General features: G+C 34.1%; 1 protein-coding gene across 2 annotated transcripts in view; it reads right to left on the bottom strand.

Moving 5' to 3' along the window:
• The window catches only part of NAALADL2 (N-acetylated alpha-linked acidic dipeptidase like 2), a 1,286,203-nt gene that overhangs the window by 1,043,432 nt on the left and 225,090 nt on the right, over window positions 1-17,681 (bottom strand). Inside the window, exons 1-2 of one of the 2 annotated variants that reach the window (XM_044251815.1) lie at window positions 6,301-6,373; window positions 2,364-2,471 (exon numbers count right to left, since the gene is read on the bottom strand). The gene's annotated coding sequence lies outside the window, so the exon portion shown is untranslated. Of the gene's footprint in view, window positions 1-2,363; window positions 2,472-6,300; window positions 6,374-17,681 lie in introns of those variants that run through there. The other variant, XM_044251814.1, reaches the window with a different exon arrangement.

The raw sequence follows: 17,681 nt of genomic DNA, 5'->3' as shown, positions 1-17,681 counted from the left end.
ATGTCAGATTGGGTCAGTCAAGGAACAGATCTAACCAGTTCTAATCCATTTGAGTATTAACGCCTAAGTACTTCAGGTTTGACTTGTCTATCAAAGAAATGAACACTAAATACTTAAAATCATTACAACATGGCTGGATTATAACATCTAATAAAAAAATTTAAACACTATTTCAGGATACAGATCTTAAAGATAGTAACAGTTTGTACTAACACTTGGAAAAAATTAGCTGAAAGATACAATCATGCCTCACACAATACACCCATTCTCAAAATTAATCATACATGAAGTAACTTGAATGGATCTATAAATGCATATGATCCTGAAATGAAAAGCTCTACAAGTAATACAGAAAAAAAAAACTATTAGAAGATTCCAACTAAAGGTATAAAAATTCTGGTTTCTTCTAATTCTCCCTTTGTCACTGAGATAACACACATGGCTCCCCATAGTCATGGGTTCAGTTTTCTTGTAGACTTAAATTCTGACTTAAATTGAGCCAAAGAGAATAGATAAGACCTCCAGAGTATATTGACTTGGCCCACTTCCCATCTTCCACTAGGCATGCTGCCTAATTGCCATTAGCATCTGATAAAAAGTACTTATTTTCTCAGCTAAAATATAGATTTAAAAGTCAGTAAAGATGATAAAAAGAAATACATATATGCCATTGCTGTAAAAAGGAAAATACAAAAGGAGCAAAAACTGATGGATCTAGAAAATTATGTTAGAAAATATAATTTAACTACACTTTAATTTTTCCATATAAAATAACATTTGTTTTAAAATATTCATTAAAATATTAATCAAAAGAAAATACAACTTCAAAACACTCCTTAAAGAATATGAAAGTAGTCACAAATAGGTTGTAAGACTCTCTTTTAGATGCATACATGATCTTTTTTAGTGAAAATACTCACTAGTAGAGAAGTTGTTAACCAGTAATTTATAGGCTAGGTTTTATTCTTGGACTACAGTACAAGCTTCAAAATTCTCATTCCAGGTCAATCGATTAAAAAACAAAACAAAAGAAAACAGCAACAACAACAAAGACAAAAAACACCTCAGAAAATTAAACTGTTGAATCATTTAACTATTTTATGGTCAAATCACTTTTTCTCTTAATTCTAATGTACAATTAAAGGGGAAATTCAAACTGAAAAATTTTTTATTTTACTTATCTTCAGTTACTTAAAAAAGAACACATATAAAGCTCAACAGATGCTAGACAAATTCTAAGTGTTTTACATAGTCACAAAATTTTACAACCATCTATTGAACTGGAATGAGCTTAGACTTCATTCACTATGGTGGCCAAATTTAATTCTCCTCTGGCTTTCCCCTCTCCCACACCACACAATTTACTTCTTTGTCCAGCTTTAAAACTTTGGAATCTGAATGGCTTTATGAGGGCATAGCCTCCTTCCCCACAGGCAACCATTCCTTACTGTCTCACACCCACAGACTTCATACATTTGCATTAAATGCCTGACCTCGAGACATATGAATTTGTCATTTTTCCCTGATTTAATCTGACCCCTTCAAATTCAGGCCTATGGGAATATTCAGAAGGTTAAATGATTTGTCCGAGTTCTTAAAGTATGTTGGTGGCCATGCTGGGTCTGCTCAGAACTCCTAGCTCTTGGTCCTGTGATGCCTTTTTGGGTCTTCGTATCACCTGTGCCATGTTAAGTTTCCTGCATAGTAAGCCTGAACCAGCATTTGAACATTAATTGTGCTAGCGCTTTACAGAAAAGCATTTCAATTACACACTAGCATCATCCCCTCAAAGTAAGAGTATTCCAGGAAGAACAATAAACCCTCTTTAAACATATATTAAAACTCTAACACCTAACTGGAAGTTCACAGACTGTATGTAACCCCATACAGACAGATGTTCCAAAAAGTTAACTTGTATAAACTTGAAATAAATAAGTAATGCAAAGCCATGCTGAATCATGGCACAAACTGCGTTGTTGTCATTTTTTAGTAAAATCAGTGGGTCAATTTAAACTAAAAGAGAGAGAGAGAGAGACTAATTTGATTACTTACAATAACATTTATAGTTGTATAAAAATGATTTCATACTACAAAGGCAAGAAAATTGCACGAATTTGAACAACCAAAATGGAATTAAAATATTTAGGTAATGATATCCGAAGAAAAGGATTCAAGTCCATGAAATAAACAAATGAACAGAAATTGAAATACGTAAGAATTTGACACAGAAAAATGCTCATTCCTTTTTTAAAAAATCAAAATTAGCAACTTTTGGCACATAACAGATGCATGCGAAGTCAACTTACTGAAAACTGACTCAAGAGTAAAAGTCTTACAGTCTAATTAAAGTAATTAGGTCTTACTTCAATTGAATGATCCTTGTGCAACCAGATGGACTTTGTAGGCTACGGACTCGGACAAGTTGAACCCAGGGCTCTTCATCCAGGTCCCCAACAGTCAAAGCTCATTTCCTGTTCATAAATCAAAAAACAGAGGTGATCAGTTTAAATTGGGAGCTATATTAGATAATTTATCTGTTGGCGCCTGAATTTCATTCTTTAGTTAATGGTGTTTAGAGTTCTTTTTATTGTAAGCAGCCTGAAATCATTTGTTCTTTTTTGCAAGAATGTATAGACATTAAAAACAAAATAAAACAAAACAAAACAAAAAAAAACAGCATTTAAAGGACAAGTGTACTTTACCAATCACACAAATACTCTTCTCTTTTGCTTTCATTTCTCTGTGTTTACATTTATGCCTTAATTTAGCTAGCCTAAATGGCATATTTTCTTTATGCCATGTACTACCAAACACAATAAACAAATACACAAGAAAACAAATACCTGGCATAAATGGACTTCTTACGTCTTTGGGGATAAAGGGTTAACCAAAGAAATAAATGTGTAGTAGAAACAGCATAGCTCGGACTGAAAGCCTGGCTCTTCCACTGAACACCTGTGTGACTGTGGGTAATTTCTGTAACTCTTTACTAATTTCTTCACTTAAAATTTGGATGAAAATAGGTAATTTGAAGAACTATTGTCAAAGTAGAGACACTGTGTGCAATGTGCCTAGCACACTGCCTAACACATACTAGGTGCTCAATAATGGAAATAAAGTATTTCAGGAGATTGATGGACTTTCCCTATTACTTTATATTTCCTAATGCTAAGATTGGATATTCTATATTTTGTATTTATGGGCTGTGATATTAATTATGCCATAATAATAGAGCTGTTTAACTTTCTTCCCCTATTTTTTAGATTTTGATTTTAGCTTTGCAATATCTGAAAACTACAGTGTTTTTATCCTCCTTTTAAAATTATTCCCCCAAAATAAATTATTTTCCTCAAAGTCAACTTGCAGTGTTATTTACTTTCTCTTCACTTTCCTAATTTTTTTCTCCCACATTTCAAAATCATACATCTCCCTTAAGTTTTACATAATAGGAAATCAAGCATCATAAAGTATTCAACTACCACCATACAGGATAAAATAAAATTTCTGTATTTGTATCTTAAATTCCTTCTGCTTTCAGGGAAAAATGCTTCAGGCAGTTTCTGTAGATTTATCCAATTCTGAAGTCTCATCCAACTCTTTTTTTCTTTTCTCACCAATTTCAGAGCTTCTTGATAATAGTAACCTAACTTGGTCAATACAGAAATGATAAGCTCTTTGGATCCACTTATTATCAAATAAAGTCCTTGGCTCAAGATTAGTGACAGTACATCATCAGTACAAATACATATGCACACACGTACAAATGCACACAGATTTTCAGGATATTTCAGAGTATCTCATCTGTAGGAAATAAAAGGGTTATGAAATGAGGAAGATTAAAGATAATTACTAAATTCTCGATTTTTACTTAAAAGTGCCTCAATAGTCTACCCATGGGCAAGGCTGTGCAAGCAATCAATTATTGTCTTAGTACAAATGTAGGCTTCTGCTCTACCATAACATTAAAAATGGAGAAGCCATTTTAAAAATGGTATTGGCATGCTCACAGAGACTTGGGTTTTCAAGCTACAAATCACAGGAAATCTAAGTCACACAGGAATTTGCCCCTCACCTTTCTCTTGGTATCTAACTAGATAAAAATGGCATGCTGTCATCTGCATCCCTACATTTGATTAAAAAATCAAACTGTTTAGAATGGTTTAGATACAGAAAAGTCATAGTTCATCTTGTCTAACACAATATCTTTGATAATTCCTTGCTTTTTTAAATCACAAATTCAGGATTCTATTTACTAAATGAAATAAAATCGAGTTTCACGTATTGAAATGCATTATTCAGGATGTGATTTTCTCAGGTTCTTAGGGAAACCTGCCTGAATTAGCTCCTTGTGGATCTTTCAAATATCATCTAAAGTCAAAACACTGAAATTAGAAGGAAGCTTAGAGATCATCTCATTCAAACACTCACACCATACCTATCATCAGCTCTACTAAATGTTTTATTTGATAATAGACTCTACCTGGACCTTACATCCAGCATTTTAGGAATAAATTTCAGAAATAAAGAGCTCCGTTTGTCCAAGGAGTTTTTTTTTTTCTTTATACAGAGTATCAAATAGCATATACTTTTATCAGAAAGACGAAACAGTACAACTACCTGGAAATTGTCCTTAGTTCTCATCGTGGCTTGATAAAAACATAATACACTAACTTGGATTTTAGTAAGTACAATATATAAAAACAAACAAAAATCCAACACACACCATTCTCCATTTTAGCAAAGTTTCTGTGAGATTATCAGTAACAATTGTTTTTTTACATGGTTATCATTTTACTAGCTTATGGAGGATGACTTTTCCTAAAAGCTTCAAGCCACTCTGATCAAGAACAAAAATTCCCAATGTCAATCATAAATTTCATTTTCAGTTTAACACCCATTGAAAGCCCACCATGACCTAAGACTACCAACTTCAAATACTTTAGATGGCTTTGGGATTCTTTAATATCTTGATCCACCAGAGATACTTGAAGGCAAGGACTATGCATTGGTTAACTATGTCCCCAGGACCTATCACTGTGCCAGTATAGAGAGTATGCACAATAAATGTTAGTTAAATGGCATCTGTGATTCTTAACATTTCTAAACCTTTCCATATCACAAATCTCCTTGCTGTACTTTGGGAGAATACAGTGTTCCCTCCATACCTTTTCTCTTTTGGCCTTCCTTTCTGAGACATCTATTTTATTCTCTTTTGCCTAATTTCAATCATTCTCCAAGATTCACCTATATCATGAAATCTATTCCAGCTTAGGCATTTAAATTGTCTCAAGACTATACTATACTAATCTAATCTTTTGAAAAAGGGTAGAAAAATCAGATTTATACTTCTTACATATCCCCCAGCATTCCCAGCTCAAAGCTGGACATGCAGTTGCTGGCTACTATACAGGATACAGATATCTTGTGAGCTAGGAAAGATACAAGTTACTTGTTGATGAATTAGATCAGGGATTGGCAAACTATAGGCCATGGGCCATGTTTTGTAAATGAAATTGTGTTGCAACACATCCACATCCATTGTTTCTTTGTTGTCTATGGCTGCTTTCCTACTATAACAGCAGAATTCAGTTGTTGCAACAGAGACTGTATATCCCACAAGCCTATAATATTTACCATCTGCTCCATTACAGAATATGCTTGTCAATCAGTATATTAGTTCAGTGGTTCTCCAGCATGGGCCCAAGAAGAGATCTGGTCCATTCACAGCCTTTAAGCTCTGTGGTTAGACAGTACCCTAGAACCCGATTCTTTAAGTGTGATCTCAGATCACTTGGGAACTGGTCAGAAATGTAAAATCTTAGGCCCTATCAGATTCCAGATTAGAAACTCTGAAGGAGGAGACAATAATCTCGTTTTTAACCAGCCCTCCAAATGATTCTAATGTCTGCTCCAATTTGGGAACTACAGATTAGATAAAAAGAGGAGTATTTATTAGCATCTGTCCATAATGACTTGATCTGGTTGTGGCAGACCTAGCTTATTCAACTGATACTAGTATGTACATAGATTTAAGTAATTAAAGGATATCAATTATATTTTACCTACCCTGAAATGTGACATCTTGGGTTTACTCTGAAGAACACCAAGGAGCAGCATTACTTTGATATGGGAATTGCTATAGCACTTTCAGTAAATGCTAATACACCCACAAGCTGTATATCCAAAGGAAAGACAATATACCAAGTGTCAAAGTGTAAAATCTATCCAATTTAGATTGAAATATCAAAGCAATATAGCAGATAAGCTCCAATTTTTATAGGACTGCCTGTCAAGACAAACCTTTGCACAATAATTCTCAGCAGGGACACAGGAGAGCAGACTGCAGCTCAGTATGGGCCTCTGTTAATCAAGGATTTGTTATAACATGTATATCCCCCAGCTCTGAGCCTCACATGTGGCCAGATAACACTTTCCATGATAGTGTGTGTGAGTAGAAAAAGGAAAATCACCACCAATCCTTGTGGAAGGTAGTAACTAGACAGGATTTCCCCTGGAAAAAAAAAAAAACCCAATATATATTATGTTCTATAATATATACAATTTCAACAAAATCATTGATGTTTAAACTTTACAATAAATCCCCCTTCTTGATTGTTTCTGTCTAGAACACAGACTAGCACCGGCAGCTATGGCTATGATGTGAAAGGGTTATAATACACAAAATATAATGGCAAGGTATTGATAAAAGAGAGCAAGATAAAGTTATTTCTTCTGGTAAGAACCTTGCCTCAATGTATTATATTTAATGCTGAAAGCTTGGCAGTTGTATCAGGAAACAAACAATAAAATTATTTAGCCTATTGAAGAGTTTCTACATAAAGGTGGAAAGAAGCATGTCAATCAATAAGAATACTATTAACTGACAGAAAATTCACATTTCTTAGTCATAAAACAATCATTGTTTCCACATAATCATCATTTCTCTTTTGAAAAGTGGCAATGGACTTCATATGCCTAAATTCTATATAAACATTTATTCAATAGCCATTTAAGAGTGTTTTTATTTAGATGTGTATCTATGGAAAACAGGAAAAAGCATTCAGATCTGCTGTGTATTAGAAAATTTGGTAATATGGACCTAGACTTCACACCTACAAATTTAGTAAATGGGCACTGTTCAGACTGTTAGGATTCAGATTCAAAGATTTGAAATTCACAAATTTAAATCCAAGATGAATATATAATTTGGTACATTTATGCATAACAGCACAAATTAAAAAGAGAAGCATATACAATTATCCCTCAATATAGGAACTACCAGTCTATGCAAAGATATAAACTTTGCTTCACTCAGAAATAATTCACAGTAGGGAGACATAATATCTATCTAGAAGGACAGTGAGTCACAAATAGTGTGAACCAAGGAGGCAGCAGAGGCTGAGTAGGTTACAGAAAGTAATTAGAAGTAATGCTCTAAAATTTTAAGGAGTGGAAAATTAGGCTAAATGTTAGAAACCTTTCATAGCAAGTCCATTAGCCTCTAGAATCAACCTCCAGCTGAAGCTTCAATTGAGTCATTTAAAATTAGACAAGAGCCTGTCTTTGCCAAAATACCATAGGGAATTATTCATAGGGAATGACTAGTGGGATGTACTAAACAAACTTTTTTTCTTTTGCTCCTCTTTTACATCCACACCCATTAAAAAATATATGAAAATGCTCTGAAGATTATTCTTACTACTATTCTATGATGTTAAATTCATATTGTTTTTATGTTTTTCAAAAGGAGGAAGAAAATGGGATAAAAAATAATTAAAACATAAAAAGTCCTCTTGATTAGTTCAAAGTATTAAATTCAAGGAAAAGACATATTGAAAGACAGCATGTTCATTCATAAAATCTGCATAGTTAAAAGCATATTTAATTATCAGCAATGTCCTAGTATAATGCATAACAGCGCTGATAATCAATACTAAATGAATGAATAAATGAACACTTTCCCCATTCTGGAGACTGTCTCTTCTAGGATTTATGGCCTTGAGATATAGGCTTATTATAGTTATTAATTACTGAGAACCAAAGAAGACTGCCCGGGCTCAAAGCCTGGTTTTGCTACTTACTAGCTGGTTTATCCTTGAATAAGTAACTTATTCTCATTATGCCTCAGTTCCCTCATCTGAAAAATGAAGAGAAATTATAACTGTAGAAGTCAGTTCCTACGGTTTTTGTAAATACTAATGAGTTAACAGCAGTAAAACACACAGTCTATTAGAGAGTAATCACTCAGTAACTACAAGATATTACTATTAACCATTACTACTGTGTATACTGACCAATGTAGGAGATTTTAGGAGATCAGTCTAGAAAATATCCGAAAAAAACAGAGTGACAAGCTATAGGTTCTTGGTACAGGCTATATTTACCAAAATACTACTAAAAATCAGTCCGCTCCTTCTTAAGCTTAATTATGGAAAATAAGTGATTATTCTCACCCAAGTTAAAAGAAGCCTGACCTTTCCCTCCTAGACCACACATCTATCCACATGTAGTTACTCAGCTTTAGGCTCTGTGTTGTATGTCAATTTCTTGATCGCAGTAAGGCAGCCCATCAGGCCACTTTGGTTTTCTGGATTTCACACCTACAATGATACCACCCTAGCCGGATATTCATAAATATAAACTCCTTGATGCTTCAAGAATAATTGCTACTTGGTCAATTAACTCAAAAAAATAAGAAATGTAAGTTATAAGTCAATCTTTCCAAAATTCAGTTTCAGCTAAACCATGAGCTCTATGACCTTGTCATTTAAACTTTAGGCCTATTTTCTCATCTGTGAAATGGGAAAATCATATTAATTATACCATCTCATAGGGTTATATTATGCAATTTATAAGTGCATAGAAAAAGACTAGCTATTGCTATTTTCAATAGGTTTGAGATATAATTTATATAACACAACCATTGTGTATAATTTAATGATTTTTTTAGTAAATTTAAAAAATAATGCAACCATCATTATAATTTATTTATTTCAAAAAGGTTCTCAATGCCCATTTATAGTCAACCATCACTCCCAATCCTAGCCCTAGGAAACCAACGATTGGTCAGTTTTGAATATGTAATATTATAATTAAATAATATGTGACCTTTGTCACATATTTGGCTTATTTTACTTAGTATATTTTTAAGATTTATCACATCATAGTATGTATCACTACTACATTTGCTTTACTGGATCTTAAGATCTTAGATCTTATGGGATAAGATCTAAATATTATTTTCTTTCCAGACTGGTCTCTAAGATCATGTTTGATTTCAGAACATTCTTTCACTATTATCTAAGTAGGTGTTATGAGGGCTTCATCTGTTCTCCTGTCAATTAAGATTAAGACCAGACTAGTGATAATAAACTGAATACATTTCCAGACTATGAATGTATCTCACGATGTACATTCTTTATTCCATTCCTTCCAACTATCATCATTTCAAATCCATGAAAAGCCTGTCACAAGTCATTATTACTTTGATGTTTTCCATGGTTCATTGGGACAATTTATATACCCACCCCAAAATATTAATAATATTAATCAAAGTCAATAGTATGTACAGAGGAGAAGAGCAGAGAGCCTACGATCTGAAAAACCACCAAAAGGGGGTGATTGCCTATGCTGAGTGTGTAGAGAGAGAAAAAAGGGGTTTTAATGAACTCCAACTTTTAAAAGGAGGTTAAGAGGAGAATCCATATAAAAGAAGTGGGAAGAATGTAACAGGGTTACAAGTGCAAAGGAATGAAGAGATTCAACAATGTGAAAAGGTTCAGGCAACACAAAGGTCAAGTAACATAAGCACTTAGAGCATGCCCATTGGCTCCGAGGCCTGAGGATGCTGGAGTTCATTTGAGGCAGGCAAGGCAAATTAGTGAAGACACTGGACATAAAGCAATGATGAGTTGCAAAGACTGTGGTAAAGTTGGAAGTAGCAATAGCTACTGAGCTCCAGCAGATTGTTGCCATGTGGGACAATAAGTTTAAGGATGGCCACTCTTCTTCTTCAAAGAAGCCCAAAATAAATTTTGGGAAGGTCTCAACTTTTAAATGTTACAAATTATTTTTTAATTTAAATTCAATTAACATATAATGTACTATATGTACTAATGTATTGGTTTCTTGAGGTCAGTGATTCATCAGTCTTATGTAATACCCAGGGCTTATTCCATCATGTGCCCTCCTTAATGTCCATCACCCAGTTACCCCATCCCATTACCCCTCTTTCCCTCCAGCAATCCAGCAAATAGTTTGTTTTCTATGATTTAGAGTTTTTTATGGTTTGTCACAATTTTATTTTTAAACACACTGTATAAAAATTATACCCTCTGAGCAAGTTGGATTTATTCCAGATACTCAAGACTGGTTTCAACATTCAAAAATCAATTAATGCAATTCATTACATCAATAGTCCACTAGAGGGGGGAAAATTATATATATATAATTATATATATATATAATTATATATATATATATGCAGGAAAAATACTTGACAAAATCCAACACCTACTCATGATGAAGCTCTCAGCAAACTAGGCACAGAAAGAAACTTTTTCAACTTGGTAAAGAACATCTAAAAATCCTATAGATCATATTTAATGGTGAGGAACTGGATGCTTCCCCTCTATGATCAAGAACAAGTGAAGGATGTCCCCTCTCATTAATTCTTTTCAACATCACACTGGAAGTCATAGCTAATGTAATAAGACAGGAAAAGGAAATAACATATATACAGATTAGAAAGGAAGACATAAAGCTGTCTTTGTTCACAGATGATATGGTTACTTTATGTAGAAAATCTGAAATAATCAATTAAAAATTCCTGGAAGAATTATAGGAAAGAGAATAAAAAAGACAACTGTTTCCCAATATACCAGTAATGAACAAGTGGAATTTGAGTTTTAAAAAAAATAACATTTATATTAGTACCACAAAAAGTACTTAGGGGTAAGTCTACAAAAAATACATATAAGATCTATATAAGGAAAACTATAATATTCTGATCTACAAAATCAAAGAACTCCATAGAAAGCTATTTCGTCTTCACAGATAGGAAGACTTAACGCTGTCCATATGTAACTTCTTTCCAACTTGACCTAAAGATGTAGTGCAATCCTAATCAAAATCCCAGCAAGTTTGTTTGTGGATATTAATGGATTCTAAAGTTGATAAAGAGGCAAAATGTTGCAAATCACCAAATGTTGCAAATGTTGCAAATAGCCATAGTTGGATAGCATCAGAGGACTGATGCTATCCAACTTCAAGGCTTAAAATAAGACTGTAGCAATCAAGACAGCATGGTACTGGTGAAAAAAAAAAACCAAACAGATCAAAGGAACAAATGGAACCACAAAAATATAGTCAACTTACCTTTGACAAAGAGAGACAATTCGTTCAAAAAATGATAGTCTTTTACGCAAATAGTATTGGAACACCTAGATATTCACAACCAAAAAACAAAACAGGACAAAACAAAACAAAACCCCCCCCCAAAAAAAACAAAAACCAACTAGATACAGAAATTACAAGCTTCATAAAAATTAACGAAATAGTTCATAGGCCTAAATATAGAATGTAAAACAATAAAACTAGAATTTAACATAAAAGAAAATCTGGATGAACTTGGGTCTGGCAGTGACTTTCTAGGATACAATACTAAGGGCATGATCCATGAAAAAGGAAATGGTAAGTTGGATTTCACTAAAATAAAAAATCTTCTATGTGAAAGCCACTGTCAATAGAATTGGAAGATAGCTACGAAGAGAAAATGTGCAAAAAGACTTACCCAAAATATACAAAGAAACCCAATAAGAAGAAAATGAACAATCCAAGTGAAAAATTGGGCAAAAGATTTGGACACCTCACCATAGAAGATATATAGGTGGAAATAAGCATATGCAAAGATGTGCATAATACATCTTTAGAGAATTGCAAATGAAAACAATGCAATACCATTACATACTTGTTAGAATGGCTAAAATCCAAACCACTGACAACACTGATAAGAATATGGAGCAATTGGGGATCCTGGGTGGCTCAGTGGTTTAAGCCTCTGTTTTCAGCTTGGGTCATGATTTCAGGGTCTTGGGATCGAGTCCCACATTGGGCTCTCTGCTCAACGGAAGCCTGGTTCCCCCTTTCTCTCTACCTGCCTCTCTGCCTACTTCTGATTTCTCTCTGTCAAATAAATAAATAAAGTCTTAAAAAAAATACTTAAAAAAAAAAAGAATATGGAGCAACAGGAATGTTCATTCATTGCCAATGGATATGCAAAATAATAAAGCACTTTCAAAGACAGTTTGCAATAGCTCACAAAGCTCAACACATTCTCACCATATGATTCCACAATTGTGCTCTTTGGTCTTTACCTAAAAGAGGTAAAAACTTATGTCCACACAAAAACCTGAACATGGATATTCATAGCTTTATTCATAAATGCCCAAACTTGGAAGTAACCAAGATGTATCTGACCAGATGAATGAATGGTGATATATCTAGACAAAAACATAGGAATAAACTTTAAATACATATTACCAAGTGAAAGAAGTCAATCTGAAGGCTACATATTGTATGATTCCAACTATATATTATTCTGGAAAATGCAAAATGGTGGAGACAGTAAAAAGATCAGTGATTGCCAGGGGACTGGGGGAAGTAAGGATGAATAGGTGGAACACAGGATTTTTGAGCAGTGAAACTATTCTGTACAATACTATAATGGTGGAAACAAAATATTATACTTTTGCCAAAACCCACAGAGATAAAAAATGGACTTTGGTAGAAACTGATGAGTCATTTTTGGTTCTTCTGTTGTTATAAATGTACCATTCTGGGGTGTGACGTTAGTGGTGGGAAGGTCATACATCCATGAGGAAAGGGTACGTGGGAACTCCACTTTCTGCTCAATTTTGCTGTGACCCTGAAATGACATACTATTAATAATAAAGTCTATTCATTTTTTTTTAAAAAACTGAATAAAGGGACGCCTGGGTGGCTCAGTTGGTTAAGCAGCTGCCTTCGGCTCAGGTCATGATCACAGCATCCTGGGATCGAGTCCCACATCGGGCTCCTTGCTTGGCGGGGAGCCTGCTTCTCCCTCTGCCTCTGCCTGCCATTCTGTCTGCCTATACTCGCTCTCTCCCCCTCTCTCTCTCTGATAAATAAATAAAATCTTTTTAAAAAAAAAAACTGAATAAAATTAAATCAAGCACACAGATAGAGCTAAATAAAACATGTTGCTATGCTGGATTCCAATTTGTTTAAAGGCAATGGCAGCACATACATGCCAAGACTTGGGATATAATTAGTAATAAGTGTAAAACCTATGGACTCAGAAATAGTCAAGAAAAAGGGTGATTATCGTATCTCGTATTTCTTGGTCTGAAAGACAAGCCTAAGTACTAACAAGAGAGTATTTCCATCTCCTTAATAAAACAAATTTTTTTACAAAGCAGAATTAGGCTTCCACCACTTTATATACAACTGATTAGAAGATAATAAATATTCAAAAATTTCTATAATCAAAATATGAGAAATAGGGAAAATGCCCTTCTCACCCAACCCATCATGCAAACATATTTAGATAAAAATTAAATACAACTCTGGAATAAGGCCACAGCAATATTCAAATAAAATTAACATACAAGTTTCAGGAGAGTATAGCCTTTATTTACTGATTTATTCCTAGAATCTAACACAGTGCCTGGTGGAGAAAATAAATAATAATTAATATTTGGTTAATAAATAAATGAATTACATATTCACTTTAGAAAAAAATCATTCTGCCTTCATTGTACATCAGAGAGGGGCCAGGATGAAAATAAGAGCAATTTATTAGCAGCCTATTGCAACTGTTCAGCCATGAAATAACAAAGGCGTGGAAAAAAGCAATAGTACTGGAAATGAGCAGATGCAGCCAGGAAAAGTATAAACCACAGCATGCTAAGAGCAGTGAGGATGAGTTACTGAAAGCAGCAAATACTAAAGGGCTGAAAGAAAAGAATGTCCCAGAAAAGATACTGAGAAGGGATACTGGTGATGTATGAAAGGAATCAGAAGACAGCAGTGTGACAGAAACTCAGAAGGTATAGATTTCAGAGACAGGAAAAATAGTATCAAGTGTGCAAAGAGGCTAAGTACCGTGAGCAGGGCTGGAATTAGGGGTGAATAAAGCAGTAACCTTGGGCAAAAAAACTTAAGGGACATCAATCAGTAATCAAGATAAAAATATAAAAAATTCATTATTTTTAAAAATAAAAAATTAATGCAAAAGAATCCATGGTAAACAAAAGTTCAAAATTTTAAATGAGGATGAGGTTGTGGTTTTGTGTTTTATTACCCTCCATTATTGTGCATCATGACAGCCTGCAGTTCCTGGACCTGCAAAGCTTTTGCTTTCCCACTGAGTCGGTTTCGGGGTTGATAATGGTGTGCCAATAAATTGGACAGCATGGGGCTTTATTTATAATCATATTTTTTGATTTTAGAGCTTTACTACCTTTTTCTGCTTGGTTCAAAATATGGGAGGATATCTTAATAAGCATATACAGGGCACGCCTGTTTCCTTTTACCACAGTTTCCGACATGGCTTGGCACAGCACTGACTGAGACTTGGAACGTTTCCTTTGGGTTTAGCAATTAGAAAGCCATTGGTGACTTAGTGGGAGTAGTTTCAATGTGGTGGTGAAGGGAGGGGCCAGATTGCAGTTGATTAAACAGAGAGTAGGCTGAGGGCAAAGGGCCAGTAAAGATGTTTGAGAAGAGTGGGTAGATAATGCATGAGGCAATACAACTTCAGACTGTTCTTTCGTTCAGAGGGATCCACCCAAATCTGTCTGTAGGGAAACAAATATAGTTTAAAAAAAAAAAAAAAAGCAAGCTAGCAAGCAAGCAAGCGAACACTGGTCATCCCTACTGTGCTGCTTTAGAAACAATCATTTTCACTGAGGCATTACACATATTACTTAGGCCTCAGGCTCTGTGCCCACTGGCCAAAATCACCATGATTTCATCAGAGCATTTCTGAAATATTTCTGACAACGTGTGTGTTGACATAATTTTCTCCTAAACAAACCACATCACAGGTATTAACTCCACAAAGAATAGTTCTCTTGAAATCTGGATGATTGCCACCAAAAAAAAAAAAAGGCAATTTTGCACTAATATTTAGATTTAGCTTGAAACATGTAGTAAATCCCTGCTTGTTAACCTTTTAGATTCAGATATCTCACAGGAAAAATTCCAAATTGGTTTATAAATGTTATCTTGGGTACAGGATGATCCTTAAAATTTAATCATGTCTTTACCTCTAGAATTTTCTAGTATTAATATGTAAATACAGGTATAGTTATAATGACCCACTGAAAACTCTCAAAAATAATGAAGGTGAAGACGTACTAAGTATATAAAAGAGGAATGTTTCTAATTAAAACAGAATTAAACACTTTAAGCAGAAAACCATGTTTTTGGTTATTTTTAGTACTAATTTCAGAAGGCTAACGTTTGATGAATTCAGTTATAGTTTCACGAAGCCAAAGGCTTCATTCCCAAGACACATTTCTACTGGTAATTAAATGAGAAAATGTGGAAACAACACTTTGGTAGAAAGTGGGAAGTACACCCAGAAGAGTGCTTACAAGGTGCATGTCTAAAAAGATGAAATCAACACGTGTTCCTTAGAAATAAAAACATGTTACAAGTCAGCAAATGACTTTCTCTTCAAATATTAAAGAGTAGCACTTCTTGGTGTATTCTAAAAATACTTCCATGAATCAACTCTGCCTTTGGTGAGAGGTCAGATTCCTGGTCCCAAATGAATGAGAATCTGAGTGGGTGGACCCCAGAATCTTCATTTTTAACTTCCTCCAGGGGTTCTCAGGAGTGGCAAATTTTAAGCACTGAAGATGACATTATATACTCTATTATGAGTATAATATAATATAATATATATTATATACTCTATTATGAACAGTACATGTACTATCATTTTTATAGGATGGATTTAATTGTGAAAATGTAGTGAAGAATAGGTCTACCATTCCATAAAAAAATCACATAAATGTTGTGCAAATTACTTTTAACAAAGTTGGTACACTAGATCCATAAGGATGGCAGGTAAAATATCATCAATACGTATTTGTTGAATGTTCTTAATAAATGAAATAAATAAATCTAATATATAAAAGATATTCCCTGTCACTAGGGAGCTTGGGATAAATATTTGTGATAAATATTTTTTTCTTAATCTCTAATCCTTCAGAACTCAAATATTTTCTAATCTCTCACTTGCCTATTTCTAAAATAACAATATTTTCCTAAAAAAATGTAAAATACATGTAAATATGAACTTGGGATTACCATGTCAATATTTGCTTACTAAAATATGCCAAAGGGCTTACAGAGTTTTTAGAATTGTCTCAGAACTACCCAATTGCTTATCAGTCTATTTCAAATTATAAAAGCACATAAAAACATACAGCATCTTTAGAAATATAGTCCTCCATGACCACACTATGAGAAAGACAACCTTGCTGTGCAGCTGTGAGAGGTGGATTTCCAAAAGGTTAATTCTTAATTAATAGCTCTTAATTACAACCTTACATCTCACTTCTTTTATTTGAGCAAGACTTTCATATTTTAGTTTAATATGTGATTTGTCATACTCCCTCACAATCAGTATTAACATCACAAACACAGCCAGTTTCAGGGAAGCAAAAGGTCATGGGGAAAGAAATTGTCATGAAGAATAGTCCTCTTCAAATAGAATTTCCATTTTTTTTTAAAGATTTTATTTATTTATTTGACAGAAAGAGATCACAAGTAGGCAGAGAGAGAGAGAAAAAGGAGGAAGCAGGCTCCCTGCTGAGCAGAGAGCCCTATGCGGGACTCAGTCCCAGGACCCTGAGATCATGACCTGAGCTGAAGGCAGAGGCTTAACCCACTGAGCCACCCAGGCACCCCAGAATTTCCATTGTTTTCTCTGGCTCTCATATAGAACGTATTTCCCATCTTCTCCATGAAAATAGTATTAAATATATGTGTATGTTGACTAAAGAAAAAATGTTCATTAGGAAGACCTTTCAATAAGGCATTGACTTCACACAGACACATCAAAGTTGCTGTGGTAAAAAAAGATTATCTATCTAGTAACCAGTCACTTAGTCTGACTGTAGCATCATCTACAATCAGACAACCCAGGCCAAGGACCCTTCCCCTTAAGTTACTGAATATTCATTGCTTTTGATTTTAAAAGCAATTATATGCTTTTTAAAATTAAAGCCCAAAGTAACCATCTTAACTAAGTTTAGTTCCATTATATTTATATGTGCCAACTTATTCTATTAATAACATTTGTTAGACTACACACTCTTAGGAAAGATCCTTGCCAAAAAAATTTGCATTTCCCTATTTTCTTATTAATAACTTCCTAAGTAAGCAAAATCTACTAGGGTAAAAGTTTGAGAAAATGTTTGAAAAATTAGGGTTCCTTGGAAAGAAGGGGAATGGAAAAGATAGAGTGGGTATTATCAATATACTGGACCCCTCAGGAAATGTGAAGGATTCCTCAAACCACACCACAGTACCTCCAAAGAGAAAGAGGACAAATGTTTGAGATAAGGACCATGGCTTTCCTGGGACTATCAAGGATTCAGAGTTTTTGACTTTCTGGAGAATGT

This window comes from Neovison vison, chromosome 6, assembly GCF_020171115.1.
Source record: "Neovison vison isolate M4711 chromosome 6, ASM_NN_V1, whole genome shotgun sequence".
Lineage (NCBI taxonomy): Eukaryota > Metazoa > Chordata > Mammalia > Carnivora > Mustelidae > Neogale > Neogale vison.
Note: the sequence above shows the minus strand (reverse complement) of the source record. Positions and strands in the feature narration are given on the sequence as shown.